Here is a 24,220-nt window from a genome sequence, read left to right on the forward strand (position 1 = left end):
TTTTTGTTCGCTCCTGTTTTCTCACGTCTCCATGAGCGTTCGGTCTTTTTACATTCTTGCCGTAAGGTTTTAAGCTCTGGAGTATACCACGGAGCAGGAGATATCTTTTTTGGTTGCTTAAAAGTGGTAGTTTTTGGAAGGAGAGTGTCCAGAGACGATGTAATCCAGTCACTGAATTGTCTATCGGCCAGATTTGGGTCCGAGGACAGAATCGGAGTAGACTCGGTCAGAGAACAGGCCCAAGTATCCAATGACAATTTATGCCATTGTCGATCCGTAACCTGGGATTTAGGAATAGAGTGATTAGAACTGGGGATTTCCCAGAAGAAGGGGACCAGGAAATGGTCAGTCCATGGGAGGGTCATCGGAGGCTCAGTGGTCATCGTAGGAATATTGGAGAAGATGGGATCCAATAGATGGCCCTTCTCGTGGGTGGGCTCGTTGTTTATCAGACCTACCTCTAAGGCTGTAAGGTCGTGTTTAATGTCCTCGGCCACACGATCCGTTGGGTCCAGGAAATGGAGATTCAGATCACCTAATAACAAAAAGTTAGAGGTGGAGGAGGCTAGTTGGGAAATGGCTTCAACTAAAGAGTTGGGGAAGTTGCCAGGGGCTCCAGGGTGATCTGAAATCTTGGAAACTCCTGAGGCGGAAGCCGGGAGACTAGCTACCTTTTTAAAATTACACCAATGGGTACGTTTAAATTTAAGAGGATGCCTTTTGGCCTCGTCTCTGCCGCCTCTGTCTTCCAACGTATCATGTCAAAGATCTTAAGAGGCTTGTCAGGTGTTAAGTGCTATCAGGATGATTTATTAATTTATGGAGGAAGTGTTCTTGAGCATGATTGTCGTGTGTCAGAGGTATTAAAAAGATTGGATGGTGCGGGTATGACCTTAAAAAGATCAAAATGCAAGTTTAGAGTTCAAGAGGTTAACTACTTAGGTCATTGTATCACTGGTGATGGTGTCTTTCCAAAGAAAGAACTTGTTGATTCTATAGAAAAAGTTAAGGATCCAACTTGTAAAGAAGAACTTCTCTCTTTTCTAGGCATGGTGGAATTTTATGGAAAATTCATTCCCAATTTCGCTGATAAAACCCATAATTTAAGAAAACTTACTGCAAAAAATGTTGTGTTCGATTGGACTGGTGAATGTAAGGCTGAATTTGAGTGTGTCAAGAAAGAGTTGAGAAAGGCCCCTTCTCTTCATGCGTTTGTTCCTGGACTACCTACTGTCTTGTTTACTGACGCTAGTGATAAAGGGCTGGGTGCCGTTTTGGTCCAGAAGAGAAATGGTAAGGATTTTCTTATTTGTTGTTCCTCTCGTTGCCTTAAAGGTTCGGAGTTTAATTACTCTGTAATAGAGAAGGAATCCCTCGCAATTTTCTGGGCTTTGAGGAAGTTTAGGAATCTCGTTTGGGGAACGAAAGTGTGTGTATTATCTGATCACAAGCCTTTGAGAGAGGTCTTTTCAAAGAAGGGTCTTGATGCCATTTCCTCAAGAATCAGGAAGTGGATTGTTTCTCTGCAGGGATTTGAGTTTGAAGTAGAATATATTCCTGGGATTGCTAACAGATCGGCTGATTGTCTATCTAGGTTAGTTGACAGTGAGAATGCTGATCAAGAAGATTTTTGTGACCCTGATGAGTGTACCAGTGTGTGTGAAATTACTGATGGTGCAATTGAAGAAACTGAATGGAGGTTGGAGTTGGGAAAAGATGAAGAAATTTCTCAGGTTATACTGTCTTTAATGAGTAAATCCCGTCTGTCTAAACCTTGGTCTTTAGTTTCAGATGAACTCTCTGTAAGTAATGGTCTGTTGACTCGAGGTACTAAACTTGTTCCTCCCTCTTCTCTTAGAGGAAAATTGTTAGCTCATGCCCATTGTGGTCACCTGGGAATTGTGAAAACCAAAGAGTTTCTACGTATGCAATTTTGGTGGCCTGGTATGGATCTTGAAATCGAAAGAATGGTTAGAGAATGTCCTGAGTGTTGCTCTAGCGACAAGATCCTGAAGACAAAACAAATGCCAATGGTTAAGAGGGCCTTGCCTGGTCATCCTTGGGATGAGGTGGCTATTGACATTGTGGGTCCTTTATCTGGTATTACTGATACTCCCTATCTCATTGTATTAATTGATCTTTACTCGAGGTGGATTGAAGTTTCTGCTATCAGAGAAACTACCTCTGATTCCATTATTAAGTTCTTGGAACCTCTGTTTTATAAAGAAGGCTTTCCAAATAGTCTTCTGTCTGACAATGGCCCTCAGTTCTGTTCCTCAGTTTTTGTGGACTTTCTAAAAAAATGTGGGGTTACCCATAAGAAATGTTCACTATATCACCCAGAGACTAACGGTGCTGTTGAGAGGGTCAATAAAACACTGAAAGAGTCAATTCAACTTGCTCGTGCCTCTGGTTTAAATTGGAAATCCACTCTCCAGGACAGGATTAATACCTATCGCTTTGTACCTCATTCCTCTACTGGGAGGTCCCCATTTGAACTGTTTAAAGGGAGGATTCCTAATACTTTGTTGTGTCCTGGGTGGATGTGTTTAAACAAAGGACTCGTTGATAATGACATAGGCGAATGGAGGGCAAGAGAACTGCTCAAGCAGGATGCACGTAAGTCTTATTTTGACAAAAAGAAAAGTGTAAATTTTCAGGAGATCAAGGTTGGTGATCTGGTGAAAATAAAGACTCCTGTTGGACGCAAACCCTGGTCCAAATATACTGATGTTAGAGCTGTCATCAAAGTTTTCAGGAATGCCGTAAAGACTGAAGATGGAAGAATCTGGAACAAGAGTCGTGTTGTGGTTGTTAATCCTAATTTATCTGTTGACTCCTCTTGTTGTGATACCAGATTGTGCAATAATTTCCTTCTTCCTTCCAATTCTCCATTAGACAGGTTAACTTCTTCTTCTACAAGAAGTCAAAGAATTCGTAGTGCTCCGTACCACTTGAAAGATTATGTTTAGCTTGCATTTCTTTTTGTTTATACTGTTTCACTTGGTTTATTTCTCTTATTTGTAAAGAAGGGAGATGTGTGATGTTCTTTCCTTCCCCTGTTTTCCCTCTCTTCCCCTTTAAGATATGTCATCCTTTCTCTGCATTCTAAGTTCTCAGAATGTACTTGCATACATGATTCTTGACTTGTCAGTTACCTGTGGCTGCTTATGGATGAGGTTTTTATTAAACCCACTCTGCCTATTTAACTCGACTTCTTCCTCGTTTATTATTTAAATTGTACAATATTATACACAAGTCGAGTTTTTCCATTCATGCAGTACAAGTGAGCAAAGGATCTCTGATTTAAAGTAGCGTCTAGAAGCCTATACGAAGTCAGCGCTTTAAAATCAGCCTGTAAGAAGTCAGAGCTTTAACTGAACAGTGGTCTAAACTTTATTTCTGTCTGCAACTGCACATAAACATTTCCTAATATGAGCTTACATTAATCTTTTGACAAAGGTCATCTAAATTTAGCACTAATGTTCCTGCTAACCAGCCGCTCCTTCAAACAGGATTTTCTTTTCTAAAGCAACAATGCTGCCCAGGGAAAGAGATCCTCAGGGCTGCATTTATGTCAGTCTGAAATGTTGTGCAGGGTACTCCTGACCAACCTTCACTACTTATATACAGATTCGTGAGAAGAGAAAACTATTTAGTAAAAGTCAAATTGAAATAATGTGGCCATTTTACTACGTCAGCTGGAGAAGTAAAGAGAGAGGAAACCGTATGAACACAAGCATTATAGGTTTCAGTTCTAAAATTCGAAGTTATTGGCGTTGAGAATGCTTTTTGCCGTGGTCATGTGAGTGCGTGTGTCAAGTGGCATTTGCACCCGTGACCAGCAATATTGAGATCGGTTTTCTATTGAAAGGTCATTCCACGAAGGTCATCATGCATCGTGATTGTGGGTCTACATGCCTTGTGATACATGCAGCCCTGTTAAGTACAATGCATGAGGGGTTAGAATTACACATTTCAGTGAGGTGGGCCGCATCACTGTGCCTTAGCACTGCATCCTGGCCACCCAGGGGCGTAACACAGGCCCCCGCACTCCAGGGGCCCCCTCATTGGGCGGGAGGAGGCAGTGAGCTTTCCCCGGTGCCATCGTCGTTCTGTCACATTAAGATATTTAAACTGAAGTGTGCCGCCTTTTTATTAGCTTTGATGCATCTGAGACTGCGCAGAAGCATCAGCGGCACACGCCCATTAATGACATGAAAGAGAATGAAGGGAGAGGTAAGGGGGCTGTCAATTTCAAAGAAGGCTAACATAGGAGGCAAGATGTGAGCAAAAAGATGACAAGGGGTAAATAAGGGATGACTATAAAAACTATAACATTTTCGAGAAAAAGAAACGGAGAAAGGCGACACTTGATGAGAAAGAAGAAAGGCAGAGGCATAGAAGGAAATGAAAAACGATAGGTAAGTTTGGGACCGCTTGTTTTGCTCACTCGTGTGCTTGCTCTCTCAGTACCATGCAGGAAATAGTACAAGGGAGTAGGCAGAAATGTAAAATACACCCTCACTTCGAGGTATGCCTCGAATGTCTTTGGGAGAGCGAAGCAAATACGCCCTTCCTAATCAAGAAGAGGTACCTTCATCCGTCCTTTGTCTATCAATATCTCCAGAATTTAAGTCTTCCACCCATCCACCCATTTATCATAACATTCTTCGACCATCCTTCCAACCATTCATCCAACCTTTTACCCATCCATGCATTCTTTTTTATGCATCCACCCATTATTTCACCCTCCTTTTATCAATCCACACACCTATCCTTTCACTCTTCAATCAGGTTTTTTTCCAACTACACATTCATCCTATGTTTTACCAATTCTTCCATACGCAGGAGGCCGACATGCAAATGTCAGGCGGACTTAGAAAGTGCTTAGAGGAAGTAAAGAGCTGGATGTCCTCATCATCTCTCAAACTAAATGGTGACAAAACGGAGCTGATGCTCCTGGGCCCCTCCGACCCCAGCTTCTTCAACTCTTTGTGGCCTCCCTGTCTAGGCACCCCTCCAGCACCCAAGGACAACATCAAGAGCCTTGGGGTGTGGCTGGATAGTTCCCTCTCATTCAACATCCAGGCCACACAACTTAAAGAAAATCCTCCCCCTTTTACCCATGGAAGCTAAGAAGGTAGCCATCCAGGGTTTGATACAGTCCCGCCTGGATTTTAACAACGTGCTCTACCTTGGCGCTCCAGATTACACCTTACGCAGACTCCAAACAGTGCAGAACTGTGCGGCTCGCACACTGCTTCAGCTTCCTCGCAGGCAATCAGTTAGAGCCGGTCTGGTCAGCCTTCACTGGTTACCAGTGCGTCAGAGAATCCTCTTCAAGGCCATGTGCATTGCCCATCAGGCCTTCTGGGACACAGGTCCTATGATTACCCGTAACTTAGTCACCCACTACCAACCCAGCAGAAACCTCCGCTCAAGCCAGGCCTTTATGGCCACGGCCCCAAGAATAAAAAAGACTAGGTCTGGCGGCAGGACGTTCTCCTACAATGCCTCCAAGACCTGGAACACTCTCCCCCTACATCTTAGAGCCAACCCCAACCTTTCTTCATTCCGCAAGCAGTTAAAGACATTCCTATTCAACCCTCCTCAGTAACTCCTTGTTTAGCCACTCTACGAGGCCACCTCTGTTGATTCCTAGCGCTTGGACGCCCCCGGGCAGCAATTGGCGCTCTATAAATTTACCTTCATTTCATTTCATTTCATTTCACTTTCTTTCGCCCTATCATGTAAATATTCTTTTACCATTCAATCCGTCAATATTTTCATCCTTGCCTCTAGTCTAAAATCATGTTGGCCCTTCCTTCTTGTAAAAGTTCAGTCCCTATTTTCGTATGTCCTTCCTTTCTCTCTTCCTTCATGCCTCTCTCTCTCTTCCACTTTCCCTATTTTTCCTTCCTTTCTCCACCTGGGCCCCCTTTATTGTGATTTATTTTGTCCCCCTCACCTCTGTAATAGGTTTCTAGACTGTGTTTCTAAGAGCTTTTGTCTGTAGAGCTGAGCAGATATAACATGTTCATAAATTTGGGGCCTGGGGGATTAGGCGATGCGACGAGTGCAAGGTAAGTGTCCGTGGGTGGTGGCAAGGCCACCGGGGTCTCAGTGGGTGGTGGGGTGGTAATCAGAATTATCAAATAATTTATATTGGATTCAGAGAGGGCATCACGGTGGGGCCCGGCCGGCAATAAAAGTAAAACAAATATAGTGTGTCTTATGCTGCTCAGCCTCATCTCCCTGCCTGATCTTTGGCTTCTTAGCATCCCTCGATCACCTCATCATTCGACTGCTACCAGAAGGCTCCAGTCTTTGCAGCTATTTGTCTCTGTGTGGGACAGTGCATTGTGTGCTGCTGTGCCTGTGACATGCGCACAGTCGAGAAAGGTTCTCAGAAAAGAACCACTTTGCCATCGTAACTTTCAAAACTGAAATATTGCAGGGCAGTACATCCTGTCCATGGGTTTCAAGTCGAAAGTAAACTAATTTGGGCCTTAAGTATATTTCACACATTTAATAAGTGACAGGAGGAGTACTCGTGACAACAACTTCATCAATGCAGCCAGTGCAACAGAGCACGCACAACATTTATTCAAAGACTAAAGAAAGACCCCTTAGGGTAGAGGTGCACAATGTTTAAACTGGCCGGTACGTCACAGTTAATGGTGCTTCTCAAGAGCAGGGTGTACTGTGGGCTTGGCCAGGGCATGGGGTGAAAGACCAGACACTGAATCAGCCCCTTATGGACTGATGCCATGGATGCTGTGGGGGGTCAGTGGTGATGGCGAAGCTCTTTGCTTCAGAACCGAGGGCCCCTCACACACAGCAGAATGTGGGGATCTGGCCCTGTCTGCGCTGGCTGCAGAGCCAAGGAGAGGTGGGCAGACTCTGGGTGGGCTTCATTGCAGCAGGGCAGGTGGGCAGTGGCTGTGTTTGCTGCAGAGCCAAGGAGAGGTGGGCAGACTCTGGGTGGGCTTTATTGCAGCAGGGCAGAGGCTGCGTTCACTGCAGAACCAAGGAGAGGTGGGCAGACTCTGGGTGGGCTCCATTGAAGCAAGGCATGTGGGCGGTGTCTGTGATGGGTGCAGAGCCCCAGGGGAGGTGGGCAGTGTCTGTGTTGCCTGCAGAGCCCCTGAGGAGGTGGGCAGTGTCTGTGCTGGGTGCAGAGCCTCAGGGGAGATGGGCAGTGTCTGTGTTGCCTGCAGAGCCCCAGGGGAGGCAGGCAGTGTCTGTGTTGCCTGCAGAGCCCGAGGGGAGGTGGGGAGTGTCTGTGCTGCCTGCAGAGCCCCAGGGGAGGTGGGCAGTGTCTGTGTTGCCTGCGGAGCCCCAGCGGAGGTGGGCAGTGTCTGTGTTGCCTGCAGAACCCCAGTGGAGGTGGGCAGTGTCTGTGCTGAGTGCAGAGCATCAGGGAGGTGGGCGGTGTCTGTGTTGCCTGCAGAGCCCCAGCGGAGATGGGTGGTGTCTGTGCTGGGTGCAGAGCCCCAGGGGAGGTGGGCAGTGTCTGTGTTGCCTGCGGGGCCCATGGGGAGGTGGGCAGTGTCTGTGCTGGCTGCAGAGCCCCAGGGAAGGTGGGCAGTGTCTGTGTTGCCTGCGGAGCCCCAGGGCAGGTGGGCAGTGCTTTGTTAAATGCAGAGCCCCAGGGGAGGTGGGCAGTGTCTGTGTTGCCTGCAGATGCCCAGGGTAGGCGGGTGGTACACTATTGTAAGCACAGATTTTTAGCTTAGGTGTTTTTAGCCCCGCCCCTAATTACATTGAACCCCCGTATTCATCGTCCCACTTAAAGCCCCAGGAACACCATGTCTCTGTCACCTCATGGCCTGGGACTGTGCATCATGCTTGACTCATGACAAGTTTCCAGATTGCCTATGTGCAGAGGCATAGTGAACCCTCCCCCACCGAACCCGCCCCTTGATTTAGGAACTATGGCGAAGTCCTTGATAGGCCTCTTCTGTCTGTAACACTGCAGACAAAGGCTCAGCTCATAATTAATAGGAAAAGGTGGGCAAGTGAGTAGGTTAAGGGGTGGATGGCTGGATGGATTAGTGAAAGGGTGAATAGATGAATGAAAGGTTGGATAGATGGATAATGAGAGAGGATGGATGAGTGAGTGGAAAGATGGATGAGAGAAAAAGTAAATAGGGGGATGTATGGGTGGAAGGGTAGATGGATGGGTAAAAGGGTGGATGGATGAGTGAAAGGATGGATGGATGAGTGAAAGGATGGATGGATGAGTGAAAGGGTGGATGATGAGCGAGTAAGTGGGTGGATGAGTGAAATGATGGATTGATGAATTGATAAGTGAAAGGGTGAATGGGTGGATGAATGAGTGAAAGGGTGGATGTAAGGATGGATGAGTGACTGAAAAGGAGGAGAGATGGACAAAAGGATGGATTGATGAGTGAAGGAGTGAAAGGATAGATGGATGAGAGAAAGGATGGATGAGCAATAGGGCCAATGGATGGGTTCATGAGTGGATGAGTAGATGAATGGGTGGATGGTGTGAGAAGTTGGCCTGGTATATATTGCTCACTAATTCTTAGTGATCACTTTGTACCATGCCAAGCAACCCTTATGATGATTGGTTGTAATTCAACCTTGTAGACCAGTTATCCTAGTGGTAACGTGGACAAAGCAGTCTTAGGCTAAACTCTGAAAGGCATGTGAAGCCAGCTGTATTACCACACACAACCCCCTTGAATACCAAATGAAAGGACACCACACAGATATATATTGAAAATATATATTGATTTATTAACTATAAAATCCCCTGGACTCTTTATGAGCACAGAAACACAAGCGTTAAATCACAAGACAGTTTAAAATACACAAAAGTTGCACAATATGGATGAGCCCTAGGGGCCACCTAAACCATATACTAAGAAAGTGGTATAAGAGATACCAATCAGAACAGGAACAGGCCTAGGGCCTTGGGAATCGCTGGAGCTATTCGAGACTACCAGTGACTAAGTCGGGAAAGGCCCACGGGACTCAGGTGCAGTGTCTAAAGTGCACGCACTTTCCAATGTAAAGTCTATGATGCGTAAAAAGTACAAAGTTAGTTAGTTCGGAACCTTCCGAGTGACCTAGAACGCTGAAACTTAAGACACAGGCCCTTGAGATGTGTACCAGTGTAGGAACACCGGCGGAGCTGAGTTACCTCACCCACAGGAAGCGGGTGCACAGGGTCGAAGTAGTGTCGGGTTTTGTCACGCTGGTCGATGGTGCTTGGAGCTGAAGATGCTGCAGGCGGCTCGATGTGAAGAGTTCCGGTGGATCCAAGGGTGGATCTGAAGTTGTGAAGACCTGAAAGCAGAGGGGACAATGTTCAAAGTCACTAGCCAGTGACTACCGTGGAACCAGATTGGAACCAGGCGATGTCGGGTGCAAACAGGCGTTGAGGTGTAGCTTCTCTCTGCAGCCACGTGGACACCGGGGGTCGAGGACGTCTAGGAGTCGGTCACGAGCTGTCCCACGCAGACTTCTCGCTGTTGGCGGTGTCGGCGACCTGATCGGAGCAAACAGGCCTTAGCTAATGCAAGCCACGCAGGAATCAAAAGATGCTTAACACTCGGACCAGCAAGGTCAGAGGGAGTGCTCCTTTTCACAGGAGCTTGGGCAAGTCAGGAGCAACCAGACCCGTGGTGTACTTTGTCGGTTTTGTCGCTAAGATGGCCGCTGACCACGTGGCTAGTGGCCGGGATGGCACGTCGAGTGGCACAATGCAAAAGGGCCCCACGCAGATCATGGAGATGCTGGGGGGCTGATCTTCAGTGCAAAGGCTGCTCGGTGGTGGGGGTTCTCAGTCCCCAAAGCACAACGTCGAGGATGCCTCGGTTGCTGCGCAGTCAGCTTTTCGAGTGTCTTCCAAGAGGTCCGGTCCTACGTCACTCGGTGCCTCCACGGGTCCCTTCTTTGCAGGGACTGTGGATCGGGCTGTGAGAGGTCTGGGAGTCTGGGTCTTGTTGGACTCTGGGCTCGGGCGGGTGGCGGCGGCAAAGCAGACGTCGAGTTGCTGGTTGGTGCCTGTGTTCACAGGGTGGCCACTCCTAGGCCACAAGGGAGATTCTCTTCAGTCTTCTGAGCAGCAGAATGTCGAAGTCCAGTCTTCTTCTTTATTTTAAGTTGATTCAGGATGATCTGCTGTGCAATGGCACTGCTCCCACTCTTATTCCCAATCTGAGGGGTGGATCACCTACTAGCTCCCTCCTCTGGGAGGAACCAGGAAGGGGGGCGGTTACACCCCCTTTCCTTTGTCCAGCTCCTCGCCAGGCCTGGGTCTGGAAAGTCCCAGGACCGGTTTGGACTGGCTTATGCACGGGGACACCTTGTGTGCCCCGGGCATGTCTCAATCTATTCAGCCCTGTCCTACCCAATACACAAAACCCTGTCTGGGGTGGTGCTCGCACCGCCCCTGACAGGAAACCCTTTGTCCAAGCTCTCCTCGCTGGAAGGACTCCCAGCAGCAGGAGGTCAGACTCGTGTCTGTGGTGGCAGCATCCATTTTGTGATGCTGAGGCGCTGGTTAACTTTAACCGGGCTTAAGGCTACACACATGTCGTGTCCCTCTAGAAGGGTGGAATGCTATCCCCGTCGATAGAACTGTTGAGGGGTTAGTATTCCAATTCGTATGACACCTTACTCGACATGTTTTGATAAAGCCAAACCAAAGATAGCATATAACCGCGAGGATTATAATGCACTTAAGAGTATATGGTATGGCAATATCCCGGAACAGCTTAGGGAGTGGTTCCCGACAGCTGCAGACAGGCTCAGCTCATGCTAGAGCACCATCTCACAGATTTCCAAACACTCTGCCTCCAGGATTGATGAGGCCTTCCATAGGAGTGGCTGATAGGAACATATGTGTCCAGTTTAGGGTTAGATATAGGGATACTATATCTAAGCAAGAGGTGATTACACCAACTTACCCCAGCTGAGTGATCAGCCAGTTGTGTCAAATATGGAGGCCAGGCCAGGGGTGGCACAATACATGCTGCAGCCCAAGGTAGGCCTTGGATGCACCTATGCCCTGGGTACCTAGGGTACACTGTTACAGGGGCCAACAAGGTGAACCAGTTCCAATTGTGTTATGCGCCTAAGGTGCATGGAGTCCATTTTAAGGAGAGAGCAATCAGCCTGGGGCCCTGAATAGGAGGATCCCAGGCCAACTAAGTCAAAAACCAGCTAAACACCAGGCAAAACGTTTGGGGGTAAGCATAGTCAGATATCCACCTTCCTACAGATGGGTGGGAGGAAGGATGGCTAAGTGAAAGAGTCGATGGAGAGAGAAAGTGAGGATGGATGGATGACTGAAAGGGTGAATGGGTGGAAGGATGAGGGACTGGGTGGATGTATGAGTAAGTGAAAGGGTGGTTGGGCGGGTGAAAGGGTAAATGGTTGGATGGATGAGTGAATGGATGGATGGATGGGTGGAAGAGTGGAATGATGAGTGTACAGATGGATAGGGTGAAAGGGTGGATGGATGGATAATGGATGGATGAGTGAAAGGGTGGGTGGAGGGATGGATGAGTGAAATGATGGATAGAAGGATACATGATGGATAGGTTTGCAAATGGTTGAATATCTTTGGATATGGATGTGCTTACTTATATACTATTGCACGACCTCCTCTGATGTGTCTGTAAAACTTACCTTTTGTCCCGAAGTTATGTTCTGAATTTTGACCTCATTTACTGAATTTTGACCCGTGGTAGGGTAAGGTGGTAGGTGGTGGGGTGGGCCGCTGTGGGGAGGGGGTCCCCAATGTGTTTTGCAGGGGGCCCCCCTCAAGTTTCGTTATGCCACTGTGGCCACCCTGCACTGCAGTCCAGTGTCCGGAGCCATGAGTGCCCCGTGAGTCGATTCCTTTGGACCGTGGCGCTGACCGTTGCCCGGGGGACATCACGGCTTGCCTGTATCATCTGTCGTGGTGATCGATGACAAGTAAGTGTCACTCATTGAACCTAATTTAATTTATAGAGGAGCTCAGCTCGTCATCATTCACCCTTAACTCAGCGGCGTAACGAAATCTGAGATGGCCCCCCTGCAAGGTGCATGGAGGGGCCCGCTCCGGATTTTATCAGGAGCTCTTGACGAGAGTACTGTGCTGAGGGGGGCCCCCTGCAGCTCGGGCCCCCCGTGGTGGTGCCGGGGCCTGTGTTATGCCCCTGCCTGTACTGTAAGTGAAAGTACAGCTGCAGAGCTTTGCATTGCAGTCCCTAGTCTGTCTGCAGCAGTCAGTCTGCACGAAGTTGTGTCACCATCTTATTTAATTTAGTTTTAGAGGAGCGTCTCATCATTCAGCCTGTTACTGTCTGTAAGTAAAGTTACAGCTCTTCTGCATTGACTGCAGTCACTGTCTGGCAGTCTATATCATGGTTTCACATTTGTTTAACAGTAAGATCAGGTTACACCAGTGCACCAGGTAAGTTAGTGCCCTTCCATTGCTTGTGCTTTGCAGCAGTTTTAAGACCATCTTAGAGGTTCTTGTTGGTGAAATGGGTGTAATTTCTGATATTTATATGTTTCCCTCAACTACATTGCTTGATTTTTGTTTGCGAGATAGTGTCACTTATAGTAATTTAATGCCACTCGTAATTACGTAGAAAATATGAAAATGTGCAGCTATATACATGGCAACCATATTTTATTTACTTTTCTAACATAGTGGACGGCAATGTTAGAATAGTAAATTAAAATGTATAAAGCGAGTAGGAAGTGTGCCCAAAGCATGAAAAAAAGGCATATAGGGTCGGAAGCATCAAGAAATGGGTGAGCGGGCAGGCAAAATTAAGCACATGTTAGAAGTAAAAATGGGGAGAGAGAGGAAGAAAAAATAAATAGGAAAATAGGTAACAAAAGGAAGAGGTCGTGGAGCATTTGGGAGGGGGAAGCAAAGAGGCCATTTGGGGAGAGAAAAACAAAGAGCAAGGGAAAGAAAATACATGCACTCCTAATGACGTCTCCATAGAAAACAAAACAAACATTGGCAAAGCCAATAGGTCTGATGCTGGCCACCAGCCTGTTTGCTTTCCCAAAGCCTGTTTTCTTTTGACATGGTTTTTGTAAGATATTATTGTTGGGAAAACTGCCTAGCCCTCACCAATATGAAAAAAAAACCATTGTTAAAAGCAAAAAACATTGTGGTCGCAAAAAGCAGACATTGCCACATAGACCCTGGCACTGAAGGTAACTATTTTGTGTGAGGATTTGTGTGAGGATGCACTCCATTGAAAGAGCAGATGCTGTCACTCACAGTGAAGTTAGCCAATGGATGAAGTTGGCTGGCCCACTGCCCCATGATATATGCTGTAGTAGGCGGAACTAAAATGTGAATGACACAACAACAGACCAATGGATGAAGAAGGCTGAATGAAAGCCCTATATGTAATCATATTACCCATGAAATTGTAGTGAAATCAAAAGATGTTAGCTAATGCCATACCTAAAACAAGCATTTACAACGCAATGGTCTCAGCTTTGTTAAAGTTAGAGCTATTGGCATTGCAAATGGCATTTTTTTCATTTTTTGTTTTTTTAAAAACATAAATGGTATTGTCATTTACAAAGGCAATAGGTGAGCATTAGAGAGTAGTAGAGAGTATTAGCGGACACAGAGCCACACACACACACACACACACACACACACAGAGAGCCACACACACACACAGAGAGCCACACACACACACAGACAAGCCACACACACACACAGCGAGCCACACACACACACACAGCAAAACGATCACAAGCACAAGCAGGGAACAGAGGCAAGAAAAAACAATCACAAGCAGGGGACAGAGAAAAGAAAATCGATGCCAAGCAGGGAACAGAGGCAAGAAAAAGAACAAGTGGATACATCTCTCAGGGTGGGGCTCTCAGAATGGTTCTACTGGTCTGGGGTGGATAGGCATCACCACAGTGGTGTGTAAGGTTCCAGGGCGGGTGGGGGGCCCAATCTCGAGGAAAAGGGTCAGGTGGTGTGTTGACGGTCTCAGGGTAGTCATATACGACCCGGGTTTGCTGCAGGGATGTTGGTGAACATCCCAACATGGTGATGTAGGTCAGGGGTGTGGGCACCAGGCCTCGTATCACTTACACATCAGGCAGCTCTGGCCGCAATGTGGAGTCTCCGGGTCAAGGGCCTGCTGCCGAGTGGAGGGTGGGCGCTGCCGCTTCTGCACTCATTCAGTCCATGGAGGCCTGACGCAGGCGGTAAAGAGCTTAAGACCTCATACACTCAGACGTGGCATACTTTATCATCGGAACCCTCCTCACATTGGTAGAGGCATTCTACCTATGTTCATGAGGTGAAAATACAAAAAGGCTATGAGGTGTCAGAGGGCTCATAATCTTCCAGAGTGGCGGTAAACCTTTTTACTCTGAATATACCTCCTTGCTTGATCACCCCGAAACCCCTGCTCCCCCTCGTCCCCCATGACCTTCCTCTATCAGTCACACACCAGCTCACTATCCGCACCTATAACCACAAAAGATTCCTTTCGTTTGTAGCGGTCAATATTTTGATAGGTGTGTACATCTTTCTTACAATTTTACATAAATTGGCAACCACAGATATACGCCACATGGGAAAAGAAATATTCTAAGGGAACAAATGCAAAATGAAGAAAAATATTTGACATGTAAATTGGGACTGCATTACTTACGTGTATTAAAACTTTAAGGGCATGTACATTATTGAAAAATCGATCAGTATTTTTCTGCCTTTAAAGTTAAAGACATGAATATGGGGCTCAATAGGGAAGGGGGCGTTTCAAAGTAAGTTTTTAATTACTACCTGCTCTGTTATCTGGAAGGGCCCAACGCTATTAACGCTGTGTTGACAACAAAATGTCTTATGAATACCAAAGCTCAGGTGGGCTCGCAATTTATCCCACTTTATCACCTAGTCCTGTCCTAATAGCATTCTCTCCTTCACAAATTATTTATCTTCTGTCTCAGATCTATCTGGCTCAAGAGACTCTCATTCTAGCTAAAAGTAATCGCTGTCTCTCATGCTATCAAATCCACTGAACAGCTACCTCGTACAGCTGCAATCTCACTTCTCCATCGCTCTTAAAAAACCCATTTGTCCCCAAGTTATTACCTTGTGAGCTCTTAGTCCTTGCTTTGCCATGTTCTCCACAGCTCTCACACTGACTCGTCTCTTCGTATCCTATCAATGAAAATTCAAACTGCCTGGCTGGATAGTGTATGTTTCTTCAGGAACAGGACCCGGAGACCCTATAGGGTGCGCTGTTCGATTCCCGCCGATGATTGACGGGACCTTAGTCTAGTCCAAGACATTGAAAAGGGACAACTCAGGTTGAGGCGTTGAATGTTGAACCGTTAAAAATACATGGCGGCCATCAGGTGTGTTTTATATTGTTCTGAAGTAAGGTATTAATGACATTCCTCCAATTAATTTATGACAAAAAGACAATTCACCCAAAAAAGTGAATTTATATTTTGATATATTTCTTCTACAGAGTAAATGTGTCATATAATAACAAATACAAATATAACTAATAAGAACAACAAATATGACTGCAACTCTAATGCTCTTTATTTTCCGCAGGACAGCGGTGTTTCCACACGTGTCAAAGTGACGCTACCTTATTAAATTTGTTTTCTTGGTGCTCATTATTGCATTGTCTTTTTTGTCGCAGGCTTTACCGTCACTTTGTCCTACTTCTATTTTGATAGAAAATAAGCTGTAAACATGTCACCTAAAAATGTAAAGGGTTACTGTATCCTAATGTTTTTAGTTTATAGTTTAATTTTCGCCTTCAGTTTAGAGCTTCTTTAGTGCAGTATTATTGATTCATTTGATTTTGGTGGACATTCACCCGAACTTCGGTTTTTATTGATAGATGCTCCTTTCGACATGGCATCACCATTTTATCCATTTTATGCTGTTGATAGGATGACCAAATTTTGTACATGCCAACCTTTTTGAAGAGGAAAATTAGATATTTTAAAAAACGAGCCGTCAGAAGGGCAGTCGAACACCACCATGTTTCTCCGAGGCGAAGCAGGAATGCCTCGGAGAAACCACCATCATTTTCGGGATTGAGGGGCGTGTTTTTCATTTTCTCCTCTTCCCATTGGCTGGAATGTAAAATTCCAGCCAATGGGAAGAGGAGAGAAAGAACCTAAAAAAACACGCCCCTAAATCCCAAAAACACAGGGCTTAAATGGACAGACGCCCCTCTCCTCCAATGCTGGCCTCCGTTTAGGAAGCCAGCCAATGGAGAAGAGGGGCGGGTTCAAGCCCCTCACTGAAAAACATAAGATCTCACCGGTGAGACTGCGCAAGCGCAGCCTCACTGGTTAGAGGCGGCAGACCCGAGAGCAGAGGACGGCCCGGGACCAGGGTTCGATTCCCGGCGCGGCAGGTTTCTGGACCAGGGTCAGCGGACTCGATAATTCTCTCGCCTCGGTGCCCACTCTGATCAGCGATCACACTCGGCAACTCTGGGCATTAGCTTGCCTCATCTTCACTAACGGCCCCACCAGACCGCCGGGGATGCCTGGTCTCACCCTGGAGATACCCATTAAGGGACCATCTCTCAGGGAAGCCAGGAAGGGTCTCGCAGCGGTCGAAGCGCCTTGGGACCCTACGGGTAAGTAGTGCGCTATATAAATGCCTATACATTTACATACACGCAGGCCAAGACCTAAAGAGCCACCTCAAGCATGCTGTGGAAGGATGCAATCAACCATTCGGATACTACGAGACTGAAATACTCCTGGCAGAACAAACACAAGAATAGGCGGGAAAGTGATTGAATCAAAAGTAGACAACTAAGATAGACAACAAAACCATCCAATAATGAGCAAACACCCACTCAGAATATATGTTATGTGTTTGAAACAATTGGTCTCCCTCTACGCAGCTGAAAATGGGGGTTTTCTTGTTATATTGCACTTGGATGCAGAGTCAAAAACTCTGCATGAGAGTATAATGTTAAGTAAATTTGTGGTTCATCAGCGCAAGTTGGAGTTTGCAGAGTGTGCTGAGCCAGGCAAAAAGGTGAGCCACCAGAGTGTTCCAAGCAGAGAGACCAGGCATGGAGAAGGGCAGAGACGAATGAAATGTATTTACATTTCAGCTTTGTCCGCAGGATCTGAGACCCAGCTACTCTACATGTTCATCGTGCTATTTCCATTCCAATAACACTCTAAGCCTGTCACTAAAAACTTTATTATTTTTATTAAAGTGCAAAGTGAATGCTAATATATGTTTTATTATAATTTTTGCTTTTGCTTGCAGGCATTTTAGGTCGAAGCCTTGTCTGCTTTGCTTACAACTTCTTGTGGGCATTCGCAAGACTTCCCTGGGAATGCATTCCGCCCATTGCTTAATGTTGGCTTTGTGATTTGTAGCTCACATTTGCTTGCTATCTATTTGCTGACTTTATTTGTTTTAGGCTGGCCAGCTTGAATGGGTCCCTCCCACGAGCATTTCTTGTTTAATGTATCCTTCCGAGTACTCGCTTTCTGTAAACAGGCCTTTAAATATTGTCCTCATCTTGTCACATTTGCTCTGCATTCAAAGACAGAGGTCAAATGTCAGGTTCTATATTACGAAGTAGCTCTGTGTTTACTTTTCTTTACAGGACTTGAAAGTGAGAGATATATGTTACAATCCATCCTGCTAAGTAACCTTGCGAGAGGACAGGCAGTAAGGTGGTATATTTTTCAGTACACAACACAAAATTAACTCTGCTGATATTTCAGACTACATCAGAATTTGGAAGTAGAAACGAAGCCCATTTTTTGTAATACTGAAGTGTGGTGGAAACAAATATTTTAATCCTTTGTGCTCAGTAAAACTTTATGTGCAAATATAATGTTCATTTCAATTGGAAATGTTTTGTCTGTAATGGCACAACCCTACAACATCATGCATACATCATACTACACCACTCCTCTCCACTTTATACTACTCCACTATAAAAATTTAAACTCTACATAACACCACTCCTCTCTATGTTCTTTCACTCTTCCCCATGCCGCTCTGTTCTTTGACACTACACTCAACTCTTTGACATGCCACTCCATTCTGCACCCCTCTACTATAACAAACTCTGCGACACGTCACTCCACACCACTCAATGACGCTCCACTCCACTCTACTCTACACCCTTCCACCCTAAACCACTTACCCTACTCCACTCCAATCTACCCACTCCACTCCAATCTATCCCAATCCACTCCAATCTACCCTAATCCACTCAAATCTAACCCAACTGACTCAACTCCATTTCACTCCACTCTAATCTATACTACTCCGCTCCACTCTACCCCACTCCACTCAATCTTCCCCAATCTACCACATTTCAGTCCAGTCTACTCCATGTCACTCTACCCCAATCTACCCCATTCAACTCCAATCTACCCTACTCCTCTCCAATCTACCCCACTCCAATCTGCCCCAATATACCCCACTCCACTCCACTCCACTCCAATCTACCCCGCTCCATTCCAATCTATACCACTCCAATGTGTTCCACTCCAATCTACCCAACTCAACTCCAATCTACCCCACTCTACTCTAATCTACCCTACACTAATCCACCCAAACTGCCCCACTCCAATGTACCTCACTCAAAACTACCCCACTCTAATGTACCCTAATCTACCCTACTTGATTCCAATCTACCCCACTCCACTCCAATCTACCCCACTCCACTCCACCCCACCCCACCCTAATCTACCCAACTCCAATCTACTCCACTCCTCTCTAATCTACCCCAATCCACCGCCACTATCCCCAGTCTACCCCACTCCACTTCAATCTAACACCACTCTACTCCAATTCACCCCACACCACTCTACCCCAATCTGCCTCACTCTAGTCTAGCTCAATCTACCCCACCCCACTCCTTCCTATCCCTATACACCCCCTGTACACTCCGCTCCACTCCACTCCAATCTACCCCCTCCAATCCACCCAACCTACTCCATTGCACTCCACTCCAATCTACCCCACTCCTCTTTAACTAAATGTGCCCCACTCCAAACTACCAGATACCAATCTATCTCACTTCAATCTACCCCAATCTAATCAATTTCAATCTATCCCACTCAAATTTACCACATTCCACTCCGCATCAATCTGTCTGTTTGAGTCCACCCTAATCTAGCCCACTCCACTCTAATCTACCCCACTTGACTCCACTTCAATATATACCACTTGACTCCACTCCAATCTATGCCACTCTACTCCAAACTACCACTCCAATCTACCTCAATATACACCACTCCAATCTACCCCAATCTACTCCACTCCAGTCTACCACAATCCATTCCAATCTACCCTACCCCACTCCAATCTACCTCAATCTACTCACTACACTCCGGTCTACCCCAATCTACCCCACCCTGCTCCAATCTACCCCACTCGTACCCAGTCTACCCCAATCCACCCCAATTTACCCCAACTCAATATAGCCAACTCCAATCTACCCCATTCCACTCTACCCACTCCAATCAATCCTATTCCAATCTATCCCATTCCAATCTACCCACTCCAATCTACCACACTCCAGTGTATCTCGCTCCATTCCACTCCAATTTACCCCTATCCACTCCACTTCACTCTTCCCTGATCTACTCCACCCAAAACCACTCCAATCTCTGCTCCACTTCAAACCATCCAACTCCACTCCACTCCCATCTACTCCACTCCACTCCAATCTACCCCACTCCAGTCTACCACACTCTCTGTCTGTAGAATGTACCTCAATCTACCCCGCTTCAGTCTACCGTAATCTACCCTAATCTACCACACTACAATCTACCCCACTCTACTCCTCTCTACCCCAATCTACCCACTTCATACTACCCCAATCTTCCCCACTCCACTCTACACCAATCTACCCCACTCCACACTTATCTAATCTACTCCTTACCTCTCTACCTCAATCAGCTTCACTCCAATTTACCCCTATCTACTCTACCCCATACCAGGCCCCTAACGTTTAGCTGTGCTGAACAGCAGACACACTGGTGTACAAAATGGTTAAAACACATTGCCAACGTCAATAACTCTTCCGTAGGCGAGATCTATTGGCTTTGCCAATGCTTGCTTTAAAATGTTTTGTACTTGTGTGAAGCACATTATAGGCGTAAAACAGCATAGGATGACTTCGGATTGTCACTGCTTTTAAAGTCTTGATTGTCTTGTGTGCAATGCCGGATTGACCATTTATTCCATAGCACATATCCCAGGGGGCTGGAGCCATTGAAGGCGCTGGATCGACGCAGACTCGAACAGGGAGCCAGTGCATATTCCCCCCAAGAGTGTCCATTACAGCCTGGTGGGGAATATGCAAAGTGTGGTTGCCTGCTTGGCTAGCCAAAAACGTCCGGCCAAGCAGTCATTCACACTTAGGGCCTTATTTATGAGGCCTTGCATCACTTTTACACAGCCTGTGCGTCACTTTTTGTGACGCACCGGCGGCATAAAAAATGTGCCATGTTGAGCCCTATTTACAAAGTGAGGCATCTAGGCAATTGCGTCACTTTGTAAAGACCTGCGCCGCATTATATCTGTGCTAGGTATAATGTAAGCAAGGTGGGCGTTCCCCCGCAAAAAAGCCTCTTAGAAGTGATGCATTGAAATCTATGAGATTTCAGTGCACCACTTCTAGGACGCCATTGCGTCAATATCTTACTCCTGCTTCACAGCAGGCATAAGACTGACAAAGGCCTCTTCACATGGGGCTTGCCCCATGTGAAAGGACACATTGCTGGAGTTGTGTCTGTTTTCAGACACACCCCAGGAATGTGTCACTTTTGCGCCTACAGATACATCAGAAATACTGCAACATGATGCGTCATACAGTAAATATGACACATCCTGCATGTCGCAAGGAAGCCATACTGAGAAGTGACACATTGCTGCTTTCGCGCAGCGATGTGTCACTTCTCATAAATAAGGACCCTAGTGTGCACAGTCCTCTCCTTCTCCCACGCTGAACCCCTAAGCCCGCCTCGCCCTAAACCCAGCCCCAGCAACCAACAAGCATTTACAATGCAACGGTCTCGCCTTTGGAAAAGTTAGAGCTATTGGCATTGTAAATGACAACATTTTCATTTATGTGTTGGTTTTGAAAACAGAAAAAGAAATGGCATTATCATTTACATGCCAATAGCTTAATCTCTCGCAAATGCCACACACAAACACACAGACCCACACCCACACAGAGCCCCAGACACACACACAGAGCCACACACACACACACACAGACACACAGACACACACACACACAAGTACACCTTATAAGCAGGTTCCCGAGGTTAGAGAAAAACGTAATAGGATCTGGGCACCATTTTGTGAATCTGCGAGGGTGCTGGCACTCTGTGGGCACAAAAGAGGAATGGAGCTATGCAGGATGAGCTCCCAATAGCATGGGACGTGGGCGACACAGTGGATTGACAGAGAAGCGCTTCTTATACTCTACAGACAGTTAAAACGCTGGGAGACTATGCGCAAATGTCTTTATTACGAGTGTGTCTATTATGGCCGCCATCTTAAGGTCAGGCCAAATCTGAAAGAAGCTCGATATAATGGTAAAATAAGCTATAAAGTGGTGGTTCCTTAACCGGAGACGGAGGCAGCTTAAATTCCTGTGAAGCGGCCGTTCTGATGGGTGATCTGACATGTAATTGATCCACATCACAGCAGGTCCTGCCGTCTCGTAAGTCTCCCAACCGGATGTCAATATCCCAGCCAGCTCGTCCTTCCAAAGCCAGCCCCATAGGGTTTCCGTCAAGCTCGGGCGGTGGTCTGCGCCGAAAGGCTCCTCACGGCGGCAGGCAAACAGAGGCGCTTGCCCCTAGCAGCCCCGTAAGATGTGAAGTGTGTTGAAAGGGCTCGCTTATGCAGGAGGTTAGAGAGCGAGGATAGGCACCAGCAGCACCGCCCGTTGGGGCAATCAGGGAGAACCTCACTCTAGTGCCCATTAGTGCCCTCGAAAAACTGCAACGAGGGAGAGCATGTCCCAGCCCGAGGGAGAGCTCGACCAGCGATGGGGTGGCGTGACTCTCGCTGGGAGCACCTCGTCTCCGAGCCTCTGGTGGTGAAGGAGTCACTTCCGGAGCGAAGATGCAGGGGTGTCCGGTCGCCTGCGGACAGCTCGGGGGGGCCGTTCCTGGCGTGGAGCGGTGAAGCCAGCGCGGCGAAGAAGTGTCGGGTCGTCAGGAATGAAAAATGGCAACGAGGGGGAGCATGTCCCAGCCCGAGGGAGAGCTCGACCAGAGATGGGATGGCGTGACTGACGCTGGGAGCACCTTGTCTCCGAACCTCTGGTGGTGAAGGAGTAGCTTCCGGAGCGAAGAGGCAGGAGTGTCCGGTCGTTTGAGGATGGATCGGGGGGGCCCGGTCCTGCCGCGGAACAGCGAGGCAAGCGCGGCGAAGGAGTGTCGGGTCATCAGGGGTCGTCTCTGAAGGTAAAAAACTTCAATAGAAGCCTGATGTTGGTGGAGTCAGGTTGTTTGTAAAATTAGGGGTGGATGGCCGGGTATGCAGCAAGATTATTACTGATTTTAGTAATCCCTGACCCGGGCCTACACGGACACCGGTCGGACCACGCCATGAATACCACTGTGTTTCTACGAGGTCAAGCACAAAAGAGACTGAGAAACGCCCTGTCATTTTCAGACTGGGGGCGTGTTTTTCTTTCTCCCCTCTTCTCCATTGGCTGAAATGTAAACAACAGGCCTGTTTTTTACTTGTTGTTTACCATTTCAGTCAATGGAGAAGAAGTTAGAACAAACCTAAAAAACACGCCCCCTCAATCCGAAAAAGTTGGGGCTTAGAGCGAGACAATGACGACACTGAGACCTCTTATTCAATGGCTGGCCGCCGTTTGGGAGGTGAGCCAATGGAGAAGAGGGCGGGGTTTACCCTCACTACTCAGAGTCATTAATTCTCGCCGGCGAGACTGCGCATGTGCGCAGCCTACGGCAGTTTCGACCTAAAAACAAAAAATGAAACGATAATAACTTTATTGGCATTTTTTCCCCTTTTTACTGCTCTTCACTGCATCAACATAGTTGACAATATTTTGTAAATTATTCTTAACCCCTTGGCTGCGGCGGTAATTTCGCTGCAGCGCTAGGGGTGAGGGGGGACGCGCGACGCTCCCATGCTCGTGACGGAACCGCTCCGTCACGAGCCTCGGGCGCGCTGTGCTTGTGACGGAGCGGTTCCGTCACGGCCCCGCCCGCTCAATAGAACGTGCCGCGCAGGTGCGAAATCGCTGCCGTGCAGGCGTGCCGGGCGGGCCGTGACGGAACCGCTCCGTCACCAGCACAGTGCGTCCGAGGCTGGTGACGGAGTTGTTCCGTCACCAGCATGGAACAGGTTAAAGAAACACTTTAACATACCAGATTCAGAGAGTCGGGCCTTTCTGGAGGGAACCTTAATAGCATTAGAGTTGAAAATTTTTAAAATGTTCAGAGGAGATAGGTGTGCAAAACTCAAGCTCTCTTTGCAAATCCTGTGCTTTGGCCATATCATTGTTGCTAGAATAAATCGGGTGCAAATTGCGCGGGCAAATATGTATTGTTTCGAGTTTGCAGATCTCAGAATGGGGAAAACGTACAGTGTGTAAATATGGTATCTATCATACCTTGCACTTTTAATATTTTCTATGAGCGTGGCATGCACCTAGGGTTCTGCCCAGGCTGGATACGAGTGTTACATTTACAGGGGTGCCTCTGCCTTACACTGACCTCAGAGGGACATTTGGAAGTTTGAAGAGACAGAGCAAGAACACAGACACTCTGGTACTTTTGATTTCTGGGTGTGATAAAAGTTAGGAGACTTTTAAACTTCCAGAGCGTACACTGATACTCATAGAGGGAGGCTTTGGTAATTAGGCATTGTAATATTTTGTCACAAGGCAGCAACACCTTGTCCTGAAATAAATACGTACATCTCCAAATATCAGGCACCAGAAACAATAAAATACTTTGAGATTGTAACTTGGCTACAGAATGTTTAGAGTTGGAAATTGAAGCATTTTAGTTAGTGTTTGTGTCTTTTTTAGGTACGTGCTGCCCTCTTCTGGACAAACAACAAACTTGACCCCTTTAACTCTAAAAATTGCTTCATCCCCTGTCCTCAATTTTATTGGATTGCTGCATTTATTTAACGCTTATTTGGGCCACTGATCACATGCCTGAAGGG

The sequence above is a fragment of the Lissotriton vulgaris genome, chromosome 10 (genome assembly GCF_964263255.1).
Source record: "Lissotriton vulgaris chromosome 10, aLisVul1.2, whole genome shotgun sequence".
In the NCBI taxonomy this organism is placed as follows: domain Eukaryota; kingdom Metazoa; phylum Chordata; class Amphibia; order Caudata; family Salamandridae; genus Lissotriton; species Lissotriton vulgaris.